The 15,059-nt window shown below is 38.8% G+C and overlaps 1 protein-coding gene across 1 annotated transcript in view; it reads right to left on the bottom strand.

Moving 5' to 3' along the window:
* LOC126131610 (heat shock 70 kDa protein 12A-like) overlaps positions 1-15,059 on the bottom strand; it is a 231,551-nt gene that overhangs the window by 114,187 nt on the left and 102,305 nt on the right. The window lies entirely within an intron of this gene.

Genomic DNA, 15,059 nt, shown 5'->3' with positions numbered 1-15,059 from the left:
CCTAACCCAGTGCTGTTTTCCTTCGTTACTATTTCCTAATGCATTACTGTACTTAGTGTCCATCCTTCTTTTTCTTCTTTCCTGTGTTTCTCTTGTTGCCTTACAAACCACAATGCACACTCTACTTATGAGTCACACTGTATCAACCATCTCAGCTGCACACAACAGACAGCTACAAGACCACACTGACTATTGGTGCAGCATCTTATGTCCCACATTGCACCCACCAATATCATTAATCCTATACCTTCATATTGATCACTCTCCCTGTGTTACCCTAGTCTATTTTCAAGTGCTATTTCCTACATCTTTCTGGTGCCACACAAACTTGTATCTCATCCTACCAACACCTTCCCGCTCCCTCTCTTTCCCCTCTCAATTCCAGTTCACACTTATTAATTTCACCTAATCTAATCACTTCTGTCATCCCCCTTTTGACACTTACCCACCCACAGACCTACAACCCACATTACAAATATTTTTGTTTTTCATTTGATCTCATTGTGACTTCACGTCAATTTCAGTTAGTTTTTGCCTTTCACTGTTGGCTTACTCCCTCTGATTTCATCTTGTTTCCTCTTATTTCATCCATTTCTTCCTTTTTGTAATTTTTCCTACATGTTTGAGAGTATTTTTGTGAATTTATTTGGATGTAATTCCACATTATTTATGTATTTTATGTGTTTTTCCACCACCATGGATCCGTGCTTCTTCCATCTGCATCAATACAGAAAAGGTTCTTTATCCCTAGCCAGAACCCAGTACCACATATTGTTCCTGCATTGTTGCTTAGCTCATGGAATCCCCCCAAATGGCCTTAACATCAAATTACCCATTTCTGGCTGCCCCCCTTTCTTCCACAATGACCTCTCCCTGTTCAGATTCTCCTCACCAACATAGTCCTGCAAAACCATATCATCAGGCCCAAACCTCCTTGCAATACCTACTCTACATCTGTGAAATTCTCCTGCTTTGCAATCCCAAATTCCTGAATCCCATACCACATATTGAAACTCTTGCCCTCGAGGAACTAAAGCAACATGCAAAATGCCATCTCGAAAAGCTCTCCTACCTGCTCACTTCCTAGTCCCACCTAGACCTACTGCTGTCCACCACTCCTACAGCAACCTCCAAACCTCCCCCACATCCCCTCATAGCTAACAAACCCTGTCTCACAGACAGACTACATCTACCCCATCCTCCAAAACTCCCTCCCACCAGCACATAGAATCCAAAACTTAAACAGACCCAACACACAGTCATGAACCTTTCTTTCAAAAGAATTAGCCTTGCAGAAGTATTAGTCCTTTCCAAAGGCCTCAACTTTTGCCCCACCATCAAATTCAGTCATGCAGGACTTGTTAAAGACCATCTCTCCTTTTCCTGGTCACTACAGTGGGAACACTTTTTTGCCACTAACCCTACCAATCAGACTCCACTCAAGACCAATATTAAACCCAGCCTGCCTCAGTTCACTCCTCCATCCAACCATGATCCACCCCTGCTGCCCTCAAATCACTCATTGTTAATTTTGCAGAGTTTCTTAACATTGGACCTTCCCTCATCATCATTCCTCAAATCCCTTAACATGCAAACTAACCTTACATCCACGAAAAGATCCGAAATTCACCACCTAAAAACTGATCCTGCTCTTATAATCCTACCTGCTGACAAAGGCTCTACCACTTTTGTTTTGAACCTCAAGGATTACCTGGCAGAAAGACTCCACCAGCTGTCAGATTCATTCACCTACAAACCCTGCCACAGTGACGCTATTCCAGAAATACAGCAGTCAGTAACAAGGTATGAAATTGTATTTTGGGGTAACTCAAACCATATGTGTTGGGTAATAATATTTCAGAAAACCATCATTAGAAATATGCACAATGTAGGGCAAAGAAAATCATGTTACCCACTCCTAAAAAATCCAAGTATACTTAGTGTTCCCTCACTATACATATATGAGCTGATTATCTCTGTATGCAGTAACCCTGATTTATTTGTAGCAAATCATTTGCAACATGATTACAACACCAGAAATCAAAATAATTTTATGCTGCCCACCCACCATTTAAAACTTTATACTCAAACTCCACATTATATGGGAATGAAAATTTATAACAATGTGAAAGGAAGAGAGTTGCTCAGCATAAATTTAGAAACAGTGCAAAAATCCTTATATGAGAAACTAGTGTAGAAATGTTACTATTCAGTAGAAGAATTCATAAATGACAGCCTGAAAATTTGACCAGGAGAGAGCAAATACTTAGGACTGTTAATCTTAAAAGTTTGTTACTTTTGAAGAAAAATTATTAATTGCTTAATTAAGTAATTATTCAGTACTGTATATTATGTTACTGGTATTATAAGGAAAATTGTAAACCAGTTTTTGTGTTTTGACGAGTCTCCTGTACTTTAAGTCAACAGCTTGAAATTGTATGTTACGAGACAATAAACTTCTATTTTTTTGTGGTGGGGTTCGTAGCGACAAACACTTCGCTGTAGAAACGGCTAACGAAGTCACCGCCACACTTTTAATAGCGGGCCGACCGGTCCGCTGGCACAGTGAACAGAAAGATGAAAACCCAAACACTCTGATTAAATAAAAGTCAGTACTTATCTTTATTAAGGAAGATACAGAAACACAGTAGTGAACTCCGTGTCTACAGAAATCTGTCTAGTTCGAGTCGGAGCGGCTAGGTCAGCGTCGGCTGACGACAAACAACAACTCTGCTGCGATGAACACACAACTGACTAGCAAGTACACAAATCGGTGGCGAGTATACAACTGAGCGGTGAATACAGAACTCCTAGCGCTCGCGACTCCAGTGCTTAAGAAGCCAGAAGCCAGCGGTGGCGCACGCAGACTTGCGGCCATTTCCTGTATCGCTGGCGCTGCTTATGCGGACGGCGTCCGGACTTTGATGCTGCCAACCTTTTGGCAGCGGGCTCGGTTGGCATTACTGGCTAGGATATAACATATTTCTCTTTCTCCAGTCTCTCGTGAAATCCTTAGGCCCAGCCCAGAATCTCTCCCCAGCGTCCATTTCTCTCTCCTCACCCCTATCATTCCTCACACACCTACCTTCTACATGCTTCGTAAAGTCCATAAACTCAACAACCCAGGACACTCCATTGTGGCCAGTTACTGTGCCCCCACTGATAGAACCTCTGCTCTTGTACACTAACACCTTCAGCCTACTACCCACAACTTATCCTCCTATATAAAATATACCAACAATTTCCTCCACCTACCCTCCACAGTTTCAGTTCCTTTACCACAAGGTGCCTTGCTTGATGGCACCTACTTTTACACTAATATCCCCAATGCTCATGGGCTTATGGCTATTGAACACTGCCTTTCCCAATGCCTGATGGATTCCAAACCGACCACCTCCTTTCTAGCCACCATGACCGACTATATCCTCACCCACAATTACTTCTCCTTTGAAGGCATTACCTACAAACAAATCTGTGGTGGCTATGGACACCAACATGGCACCATCCCTTGCCAACCTATTCATGAGCCATAGGAATCATTCCTAAACACCCAGAATCCCAAACTCCTCACCTGGTTCACATTCTTTGATGACATCTTCGTGATCTGGATTGAGGGTGAGGACACCCTATCCACATTCCCTCAGAACCTCAACACATTCTCCTCCATTTGCTTCACCTGGTCCTATGCCACCTTCCTCAATGTTGACCTGCACCTCAGAGATGGCTACATCAGTACCTCTGTCCATATCAAACCTACCAACCACCAGAAATACCTCCACTTCGACATCTGCCACCTGATGCATACCAAGACGTCCCTTCCATACACCATAGCCTCCCATGGCCATTGCATCTCTAGTGACAAGAGGTCCCTCTTGAAATATACTGAGGTCTGACTGAGGCCTTCACAGATCATAACTACCCTCCCAACCTTGTACAAAAGCAGATCTCCCATCCCTTATCTTTCCAGTCACCCAACATCTCCCAAAGCCCTGATGATTGGCTACAGAGGAGCATTCCCCTCATGACTCAGCACCACCAAGGACTGGAGCAACTGAATTACATTCTCCACCAGGGAATGCCCTGAAATGAGAAATGGTCTACCCGCTATCCTTCCCACTCCTCCTACAGTGGTATTCCACCATCTGCCAAACCTACACAATATCTTCTTCCATCTCTAAACAACTCCTGCTCCCCTTGCCTCATGCCTAATATTCCTGTAATAGACCTACATGCAAGATATGCCCCTTACAACCTCCAATCACCACCTACTCCAGTCCTGTCACAAACATCACCTATCCTATCAAAGTCAGGGCTACCCGTGAAACCAGTCATGTAATTTACAAGCTAAGCTCCAACCACTATGCTGCATTCTATGTAGGCATGACAACCAACAAGCTTTCTGTCCACATGAATGACTGCTGACAAATTGTGCCCAAGAAACAACAGGACCACCCTGGTTCTGAACATGCCACCTAACACGATGTCCTTCATTTCAATGACTGCTTCATGGCCTGTGCCATCTGCATCCTTCCTACCAACACCAGCTTTTCTAAATTGTGCAGGTGGAAACTCACCCTGCAATATATTGTATGTTCCTGCAACCCTCCTGGTCTTTATCTTCATTAGACATTGTTCTTACCCATCACCCAGTTCCCTGTACCCATTCCAGCACTACACAGCCTTCTATTCCACAAATGCACCCAGTCTTTTTATTTCTCTCCTTTTCCGCTAGGGATGAGATGGAGAGTGGGGCAGTTAGGTGCAGTCAGGAGGTAAGGCAGAGGGTGGGGGTGAGAGGGGGGTGGGGTTAGTAGAAAAGGAGAGAAGTAAAAAGACTGAGTGCATTGGTGGAATAGAACGCTACTCCCAGCAGCACTTTACTGACCCCCACTCCTATCCAGCTATCCCTGCCTCTCCTTGCCCCAGCCTCTTCCTTACCCCCACCCAGTTTCCTCTCCCACAATGCCCTGCTGCTTGCAGTCTGGCTCCAGCTACCAGTGACTGTGGTCATATGTGTGTGAATTGCATTTGCGTGAGTGTATGTGTGTGTGTGTGTGTGTGTGTGTGTGTGTGTGTTGTCTATTTCTGGCAAAGGCCTTGTTGGCCGAAAGCTTTCTGACAATTTTTCTGTTGTGCCTTTCCATAACTCAACATCTCTGCTATATGGTGAGAAGCAACTACCCTTTTCCTTATATTGTTCTCTTCATGCTTTTTCATGCAGATGATCTAGTACTAGAATCACAGTTCCTGACAAAATCCTGTATTTCTACTTATTATTTTTAATGTACCAAATAGTCAATATTCCAGTACCATAATCAGCACTTAGTTTTGCAGTAGTTTCCTCATTCTCAAATCTTTCAATTAATTCTAATTTTTTTTAATGTCAACACTTGTTTCTTTTGTTTCTCCAACATCTCTTTAATCAATTTCTTTTAACTTGCTTCATTGATACTGTTACGTGTGTTGAACATTTAATAATGATTTTCAAATCAACATGAGTTGGGTACTTACTATTTTGTTTTCAACATGCCAGGTGTTCACAAAAAATGAGATACCGTGTGAAGAATGGCTGAGCTTTGGTAACAGTCAGGAAAGAGCAGATGAATCATGGTAGGAGACTGAGAGTGAGTCCGCCGCTCGTGGTCTCGCGGTAGCGTTCTCGCTTCCCGAGCACGGGGTCCCGGGTTCGATTCCCGGCGGGGTCAGGGATTTTCACCTGCCTCGAGATGACTGGGTGTTTGTGTTGTCCTCATCATTTCATCATCATCCAGGAAAGTGGCGCAATTGGACTGAGAAAAGATTGGGTAATTGTACGGGCGCTGATAACCACGCTGTTGAGCGCCCCACAAACCAAACATCATCATCATCATCATCATCACTGAGAGTGAACTGGCTCTGGCTGTCTTTGCATACAACACACTGCACTCCTCCTGTATTTGATGCGAAGCTCTCTTAGACAATTATTCTTGCCACTTCTTAAACAGATCCACTAACTTCTGAAGAGCTTTACTGAAAGTCATTATAGAATACAACAGTGTGCAGATTAACTAGGGCAAGTTCATATTTTACAAGGAATTGAAGTTGGTTAGCTCTAACCATTTTTATGTGCCCAATTGTTCGTGCTGGAGTGTTGTTGCCTTGACTGTGAACAACAATTGTAGGTCCCCTCCAGCTCAGTTGAGTGCTTGTACGTGTAGCAACAGTAAGTATTATATCTGTGTTCTTGACAGGAAAACTTTGTATTTCTATTAAAATGGACATTCCATCTATGAACTAGGCAAAAATAGTTGCTCTTCATGAACACACATCTATGACTATAAGAGACATTTCCTCTGTTGTTGGAGTGGAAAAAATGAGGGTTGCAAGACTTATTAGGGCATATACTGATATTATTCCATTGTCTCCAAAGAGAAAAGGCAGATATGGATAAAAATTAAAAGCCACCCCCATAACTGGCAAAAATCATCTTATAAACAATAGAATTAATCCTCACGAGACTCCTAAGGACATTCAGAGAGATTTATTGGCTACTGATGTTGAAGCTGACTCTTCAGTGGTATGTTGTAATCTTCTTGAATGTGGGCAGAAGGTCCAGAAGCTAATAAAGAAACACTTGTTAACAGCTGCTATGAAGAAAAAATGGTTGGCATGGTGAAAATATATGTCTTCGAACTCTGATGACTGGAAAGGTGTAATTTTCAGTGATGAGTCATCTTTCGTTGTTCAATGATATAGAGCAAGAACTGTCAGGTGAAGCACCCATGGTGCAGTGAGAGCTGAACATCTTGAATAGACTGTAAAATGACCTCTAAAAAAAATGTTTTGGGCTTTCTTCACTGCAAGTGGGCCTGAAGCACTAAATCTGGTTGATGGTCTGATGAATTCAACCAAATACATGTAAATCCTTAAGAACATGATTGTGCCATTCCTACACACCTTTGCAGTTGGTGGAGGAATATTTCAATATGATATGCCCCCACGTCACACATCTAAAGCAGTCAGGACATTAATGGAAGAAAACAACATTAGTGTCCTTCAGTGGCCCGGTGAGTCACCAGACATCCCATTGAGAATTTGTGGAGTATTGTGAAAAGGCATCTCGATAAAATGGACTGTTCAACAAAAGAAGTCAAATCTATGCCACAACATGTTTATAAGCTCATTAAAACAAACAGAGGTCACATTAGTTATTAATAATCAGTAAGCTACTAACTGTACTATACATGTAGTAATAAATGTACACAGTTGAAGTTTAACCATCAATTAATTTGCGCACAACTGTATTTGGAAACCAACACAACTTATCCATTAGGCTGTCTACATTACTTTGAGTGATTTTTTAGTATTTACAACCAACCGTAATTTTTAGTTAACTTCTCAATCAGGCAATATTTCTAGTATAGAACAAGAAGTCTACAAACTTGATATTATATATGATAAGCACAAATAGCTATACTGTATAAATCTTGGTTAATGGCACAAATGGTATTTCTTGAAAATTTGCTCTGTTTTCAGATCTCCTATTCCCGTTCATACTCTTTCCATTAGTCAACATTTGCATCCATCTGCAGGTATTTATCTACATATCTGCTCAAACAATCCTTCAATGTGAATTCATGTTACTTACATTTTGATATTTTAGTCTTATTTTATTTGATTTATTCTTTACTTCATATTTCTATTTTTCTTCCTATTCTACTTTCACCAAACTGGAGGCTTATGCCAACAATTTGATGTCAGAGCTCCTGACCTGATTTAAAGACAGTTGTCAGCAAAACTGATCAATACTTACTAAATGCAATTGATTTTAATTGCACAATGCCACAGCAGATTATTACTTTACATGGCAGTCAGCTGATGTGAGGGGTTTACTGCATCATATTCTTAAGCATCTTTATAGACAACAAGCTTATCAAGAACATCATATCCTCAAACATTCAAAAATGTTTTCCTCAGTTACATTTGTATGTAGGACAGTTTCAACTTCAACTTTGCACACAATGTATTGGTTCCTCCTGTGCTTTGTTCACTGCACTTAAGTATTACTGTTTTATGAAATTTGTATCTTTTCTAAGAAAGAAATTTCATTAGTTACTACCATTTCCAACCTACTTAACTCATCAAGATTCTATGTGGCTGACAATTCTGTGAACCATGAAGTTAATAACATGTGCCATGATTATAAAACAAAAAGAAATGCTGATGTCAAACATTACATACAGAATTTCATGATGGAATAAAAATGTGTAAAATACAGTGGTATGAAAATCTTTAACTTATAGCCAAACAAAATTATAGGTCTGCAAATTAACAAGATATTGTTTAAAAATGAAATAAATTTTTACCAGAATGAAAAATGCTCCTATCATAGCAAAAAGGCAAATATGTTCTGGGCAGATTTTGGGATCTAAAAGAAGGGAACTAGCTTTTCAACTTATCTGGCAGCTATAAACAATTTATATCAAAACATCCTGACATATTTGTGCTGTTTTATTTGTTAGTGTTAGTACTTATGTAATATAATGCATTGTGTCAAGTAAAGCAACATGATACATGATGTTGATGTCATGTCCTATGACATGACACATGCCATCATGTCATTCAACATGGCATTTGTCACATCATGCAATATGTCATTAAAGCTTAGGATGCATGCATCCCCACCCTGGGATACTTCCCTTTACAGATGCAACTCCACTCTCAGGTACTTCCTACTGTAGATGCATCCCACTCTCTAGAAGCACATAAATTTGTGTCTATTTGTTCTTACAGTCCTCATGTAAAAGGACATGGGCTTTGGAGAGAACTGTTCTTTTCAGGGAAAAACACCCACAAATAAAAAAAATTGCTTTAGCATCCTCCCAGGAACAAATCCATTTCCAAAAATTTTATTCTCGCACCCCCCTCCACCCCCACACCCCCCAAGAAAAATCTTAGCTATTACATGCATGCTTGTATACTCCTCAGCCGTATGATATTATATATTGTTTACTATGGCTGGCAAATCTCCTGAAGTTTGGACACAGGGTCAGGGACTTAAGCCTATAAATTTCAAGATGCAGGTGTGCCAACAACTTGCAGCTAAGAGAGCTCACTGCACTGGGAAAGTGAGGTTAACATATAAAAAAAATCAAATATGTCAAAATGTATTGATTCAAATGTCTTTGAAGCTGCCAGATAAGTCAAAAAGCTAGTTCCCTTCTACAGCCATAACCCTGCTCAGGGCATACTTGTCTTTTTTTTGTTATGATAGGAGCATTTTTCATTCTGGTTCCCAACTTTCATTCTAGCATCATTTTGAGATTAGACAGTCACACATTGGCAACCACTGAAGATTTTTGTTGACTTTGGCAATGATTGATCCTGTGTAGGTTTTTTTATTGTCTTTCACACCACATTGCTTATATCATGGCAGTGGATAGAGCTTTCACAAAGCAACAGGACAACTATTAATTAGATGTATTTGAATCAATTTGCACAAGTTTAAAATACAGAAGTGGCATGCTTCAAAAACCTCTGAGAAAATGTGTTTCTTGTGTGTAAAATCCAAATGAAGCAAGTTTTTTTTTTTTTTTTTTTTTTTTTTTTTTTTTTTTTTTTTTTTTTTTTTTCAAATGGTTAAAACTTATCTTAGACCAAGGTCCAATACACTGGTAAATAAAATTTGAATCATCAGTCTTGCTACAATCTGTAGTTATTTAACTGCACATACAAATGTTGCCATTAGGTGAGCGTTAATGTCAGCCAAATTAAAATCTTTTGCAAAAGAAATTAATCATGTTCCACAGTTTGCCTGGGTGCTATCCGTGGTTCGTCATGCAAACTTTCCTTAATACAGCATAACATAGCCACAGTAAGACAGATGTTCAAATGGTTATACAAATGGCCACTGGTGTTGGCCCCTGTGGCCAAGAGGTTCTAGGCACTTCAGTCCAGAATCATGCGGCTGCTATGGTTGCAGGTTCAAATCCTGCCTCAGGCATGGTTGTGTGTGATGTCCTTAGGTTAGTTAGGTTTAAGTAGTTCTAAGTCTAGGGGACTGATGACCTCAGATGTTAAGTCCCATAGTGCTTAGAGCCATTTTGCCACTGGCCCGGGGTAAGCCAAAAACTTTATACCCCATATTACTAGCTCAAATAGGAACCAAGCACCAAGAACCCCCCCCTCCCTCTCAAAACCACAATTCTGCATGCGGCTCTTTTATACTTATTTGTTACAGTGCTTCTGTGCTGTAATTCTTAACTTGGTAAGATTTTGTTGTTTAGATATTTTTTTTAAAGAGGGAAAGATGGTTCTCCTTTGTTTGTTTGCTACAGCTTCATGTTTTGATTAGTTAGACAGCAGATGATATACATGTAGTTAAGTTATTGTTACTAATTTTTCCCTTACTTTGTTGCTCTAGTTCTGTACTATTTTTTCAACCTGTTTTTCCTCCTTCTCCTCTTCCTTCTCCTCCTCCTTCTTTTAAATCAGCCACAGCATCTGTGGTGGCCCTTAAAATCTTACAATAAGGTTCTTTCATTTTTCATTTCATTTTATATGTAATTCAAAAATGAATATTTTGACTCATTCCACTATTTTGCATCATACATCCACAAATTGGCCCTCAGTACATGTATCTAAATAAAACCAAATCTCTTTATCTGTACTTTTTAAATGTTTTATCTCCTCATTGGCTTGTAAGCCCTTTGTTGTACATAATAATCACTGAAATTGCTCAGGCTTATTTTTATAAGTTCTTCATTTCCCAAAATTGAAACAAGAAGAAAAAGCAGCATATCAACTCATGGCACTTAATGTGAAACCAACAAAGAGTTCCAACTCATCTTAAGTCAAGGAAGAGCTCTATCCTTTGGAGAGTAGCACTAGCAGGCCAAGTTGAGACCCGCCATCTGTCTCTACAGTAGGACACTCTGCAAAATACAAACTTGCATCCCAAAGAGGAAATCACACAAGGGCAACAACTACATGGAGAGCACTGAACAGATTAAGAAGGAGTTGCAAAATGCAAAGTACAAAGGGTTCAGTGGGCCTACACTGAAGATGACTAGTGTGAATGTGGAGAAATGCAAACGACCGAACATTTACTCATGTGCCCACATATGGAGTTTGTCTGCACAGAAGAAGATCTATTTTTGTGCTATGACAAGGCCATTAAAGCTGCAGAGTTTTGGAGGAAGAGAATTTAGATGTTCTTGCCCGGACATCTAAAGTAAAATTTATTACTTAGAACTACCTGTTATCTGTCACTCTGTAATAATCAACAATAAACTTAGCAGTTTTATACTTTGTCTGCACTTGACAAGATTAATGGAAATTCACCAAATAATATTTGTAATTACTACATAGCTTTTTCAAATTTGGCAAAAGAACTTATTAATTCAGTGCTGGAAAATTACTGGTTCTATGTATCTTATTCTATGCAAGATTCATTCAAGCAGAATTAGAAACACACCAACCACTGGAATGGTTATTACTCTGGAAATGTCCTCACTACATCTTTGGGTTTACAGTGGAAGCAGTGACAGGGGGAATACAGATTAAAAACTGAAAACCTTTATGATGTCCGGAATCCCACACTAATATAATGAATGTGGCAAATATATAAATGGCCTGATAAATGCCAACTGACCACAAAACAGCTTTCACCTGCTTCAACAAACCATTCAGTATAACAATTGGAAGTAGGGAGCAGTTGAAGATATTGTTCGGCTGACACAGTCTGGTTTACTGATGGGTCAGAAACAGAAGAGGGTGCTGGTGCAGAATATATAGGATACAGTCAAGACTACACAGTGCAGTCTCTTTAGGGAAGTGGGCCATGGCATCCCTGGTGGAGATATTCACTATCAGAGAATGCACAGAGTAGAATCTACTCAGCTGCTACAAGGATCAACCCCTGCATCTGGATCAAAGATCATTGCAGAATGCCATGATTCCCTTGTGAGGCTAAAGGAAAGCAAGAGGGTAAACCTGCAGAGGGTCCTTGGTCACTCAGGAATTAATGGTAATGAACAAGCTAATAGACTTGTCAGGGCAGGAGTGATTTGTTGGACCTGAACCTGTCTTGAAAGCAGTGGTAAAATCTAAACTATATAGCTACATCAGGAAGTAGCACATAGAATATTGGACTAAGATCAACAACAAATATATGGCAAGCTGATGATTCTGAAATCAGGTTTTAAGAAATGTTCTGCAATTCCCAGGCTTGAACAGGAGGCAGATTAAATTCATAGAAAGTTTAATGGCTGGTCATTGGGCTTTCAGGAAACATCTACACTTGAGAGATATAGAGAAAGAAGCCCCTAAGTACCAGCTGTGTGGTGAAGTCCACCTGCTTAGCTGAGTGGTACCATGATTGCCTATGATTCAGCAGGCCCAGGTGGAGATTTTCTTGGCTCATTGATTGGGAGTTGTGTTGTTCTCATCGTCATTTCATCATTATGCGCAAGTCGCCCACTGTGGCATCACCTGAAATAAGCCTTGCATCCCGGCGGCTGAACTTCCTCGGATGGAACCTCCTGACCAACAATGCCACATGATTATTTAATTTCATTGTTGTTCTTCCAAAGTGAAGTACTGGACGCCAAAAAACCCAAAAATTTGGGTCATTAATTCATGAACAAATTATGTCTAACAAAGACCTAGTAAATGGTCTCCTGCTACTCTTCAAGAGGACTGGTTGGCTTTATTAGAGAGTCAGTTAGAGGAACGCACAATAGACGTAGTTTTGGTGTGGGCAACAGGGGACTAAGACCACTGTTGTTTTGTCTCTCTGATTAAGTCAAATCAAATCAAGAGACCTATCTGTTATCTGTAACTTTTGTAATAAATCAGTAACAATCCTTAACAATATTTACATTTTGTCTACCCAAGTCTATGTTAAGGCAAACAATCTTTCTACCACTTAAATTAACTTTCAAACTCTTGAAGCAATATGTGTAATTACTGCATAGCATCTTCAAATTTGACAAAGGAACAAATTAATTCATTGCTAACATCACTAGTGCTGTGTAGCTCATTCTGTGAACGATTCATTACAGCAGTACAGAAAAAGGCTCATTTTTTTTTTACTTACATTTATGGGCATGTTATGCTGAAGTTTCCACTTTTATTTATGAGAAATAGACATAAATATTTTCTAAGGTGTAATAATTATGCTTAAATGAGACATTTTTGTTCAACTGTAGACTATGTATCACTTCTGGCCAAAAAAATGAGTAAAGATATAATGACAAGGACAATACATAAAAAATGTAAGAAATCAGTAACCTGATGCAATTCGAAGTACACAGTATTTCATTTAGCCATTTCTGGTCTCAAGCATTAGCTAATCTTATAACAAAAGCATAAATATTTTGTCCAAATTATATTAATGTACCCTTTGTTTTTTGTGCCTGTCTGTTCAGTACAAATTTTACAATTGGTTTTAAACTAACTTCTCAATGAACTAGTCACTTGAAACTTTCAACAAAGCTATAAACTGGATGACAAGGAAATACTAATTCACTTTCTTGTATGATATGTGGTGCAGGGTACATTGTATACCGCTGCTATTTTTCCCTTTTCTTGCTCCAGTTGTGGAAGTTTTTTGAGTAAGCACAGTTGCTGATAAGCCCCTGTGTGAGCTTGATTCTCTCTAATATTTTACCTTCATGGTCTTTTCATGAGATATACATAGGAGGAAGCAATATATTGGTTGACTTAGATAAAGAGAAACTGAAACAAAACCCGAAATTTACCACATGTCTGTTGTAACTCATCAAAATGTGGAAATAGATTGAAAAATTTCGCACACACAAGACTAAAAAGCAGAATATAATTATTTAAATAAACAACTTTTTAATATAACCCATTTTTAAAACAAGCTAAAGAATATAAAGTAATTTCTCCTAGTCCAACACAGATTCCCAACACTATACAAATAGTCCTGAAAATTTGTGATAGTAAACTTTTAAAAGTATAATAGAGGGAAACATTCAACATGGGAAAAATATATCTAAACCATCTATTGTTTGGTAAGTTACATCATCTTTGTTTTTAGATAAACTTTTAGAAGTTATGACAACACCTGTAAAATTTAAAATGAAAATGTGGAGTGCATGTATTAGATGATAGTAAGGATTGAAGAGAGCAGCTGTCATTAGAAAAATCACACAGCAGCTAATATTGTCACAGAAGAAGCTGAGTAGTACCGTGGTGTAGTGATTATGACATTAAACTGTTAAATGGAGGGTTGTGAGTTCAAAACTCACCTGGACTGTACCATTATTCATTATATTCAGTTCGAGTACATTCTAGAAGTATGCTCAAATGTCAAGAATATTGTACTGGAATGTTCTGTAGCTGTATATACTGTATTTGTTCTGGCTGGAGGCAGTTCCCTCCATGCTCTTGTATGTGCACATGCTGAATAAATCTTCCTTAAGTGAAGTTAGTGCTCGTCATTCATATATTTACACCTTCTTCTACACGACAATACCATTTAAATTACAATAAAACTTTTAGTGACTTAAGTGAACTGTTCATGAAGTAATTATCTGTTGGATGCACCCTACATTCTTCATTTTAAATTTTACAAGTATAGTCATAGCTGTTAGAAATTCACAAGCAAATATTTCTGGGATTATCCATATGGGATTAGGAATCTGTATGTTCCCAGGAGAAATTATTGTAAATTTTTTAGTTCATCTTAAAAACATCTTATATTAAAAGTTTTTAACTGAAATAATTATTTTGTCATCATTCTGTGGCCTAAAGGGTTGGGTAACTCTACAGCTTTCACAACTAAAATAGTAAGCAAACAAAATTCTGTTCCCAAAAAGGAATTGAACTGAATTAAAATTTGTGGATCATGTTAATAACACTAATAAATAAACTTATGGAAATAATTTTATGGAATAAAATATTGTATTACAAGAAACATGGTAGATCGTATAACTCACAAGCATGGACAGTAGTTTTAATTCATTAGTGACAGGTCTGTCACTTTGTTTTATTTTACACAAGAAACAACTTGAAACCATGTAATGTAATGAGAACTGACAGTACACATTACT

Source organism: Schistocerca cancellata, chromosome 1 (genome assembly GCF_023864275.1).
Source record: "Schistocerca cancellata isolate TAMUIC-IGC-003103 chromosome 1, iqSchCanc2.1, whole genome shotgun sequence".
In the NCBI taxonomy this organism is placed as follows: domain Eukaryota; kingdom Metazoa; phylum Arthropoda; class Insecta; order Orthoptera; family Acrididae; genus Schistocerca; species Schistocerca cancellata.
The sequence above is the reverse complement of the archived record's forward strand: the minus strand, read 5'-3'. Positions and strand labels throughout refer to the sequence as shown.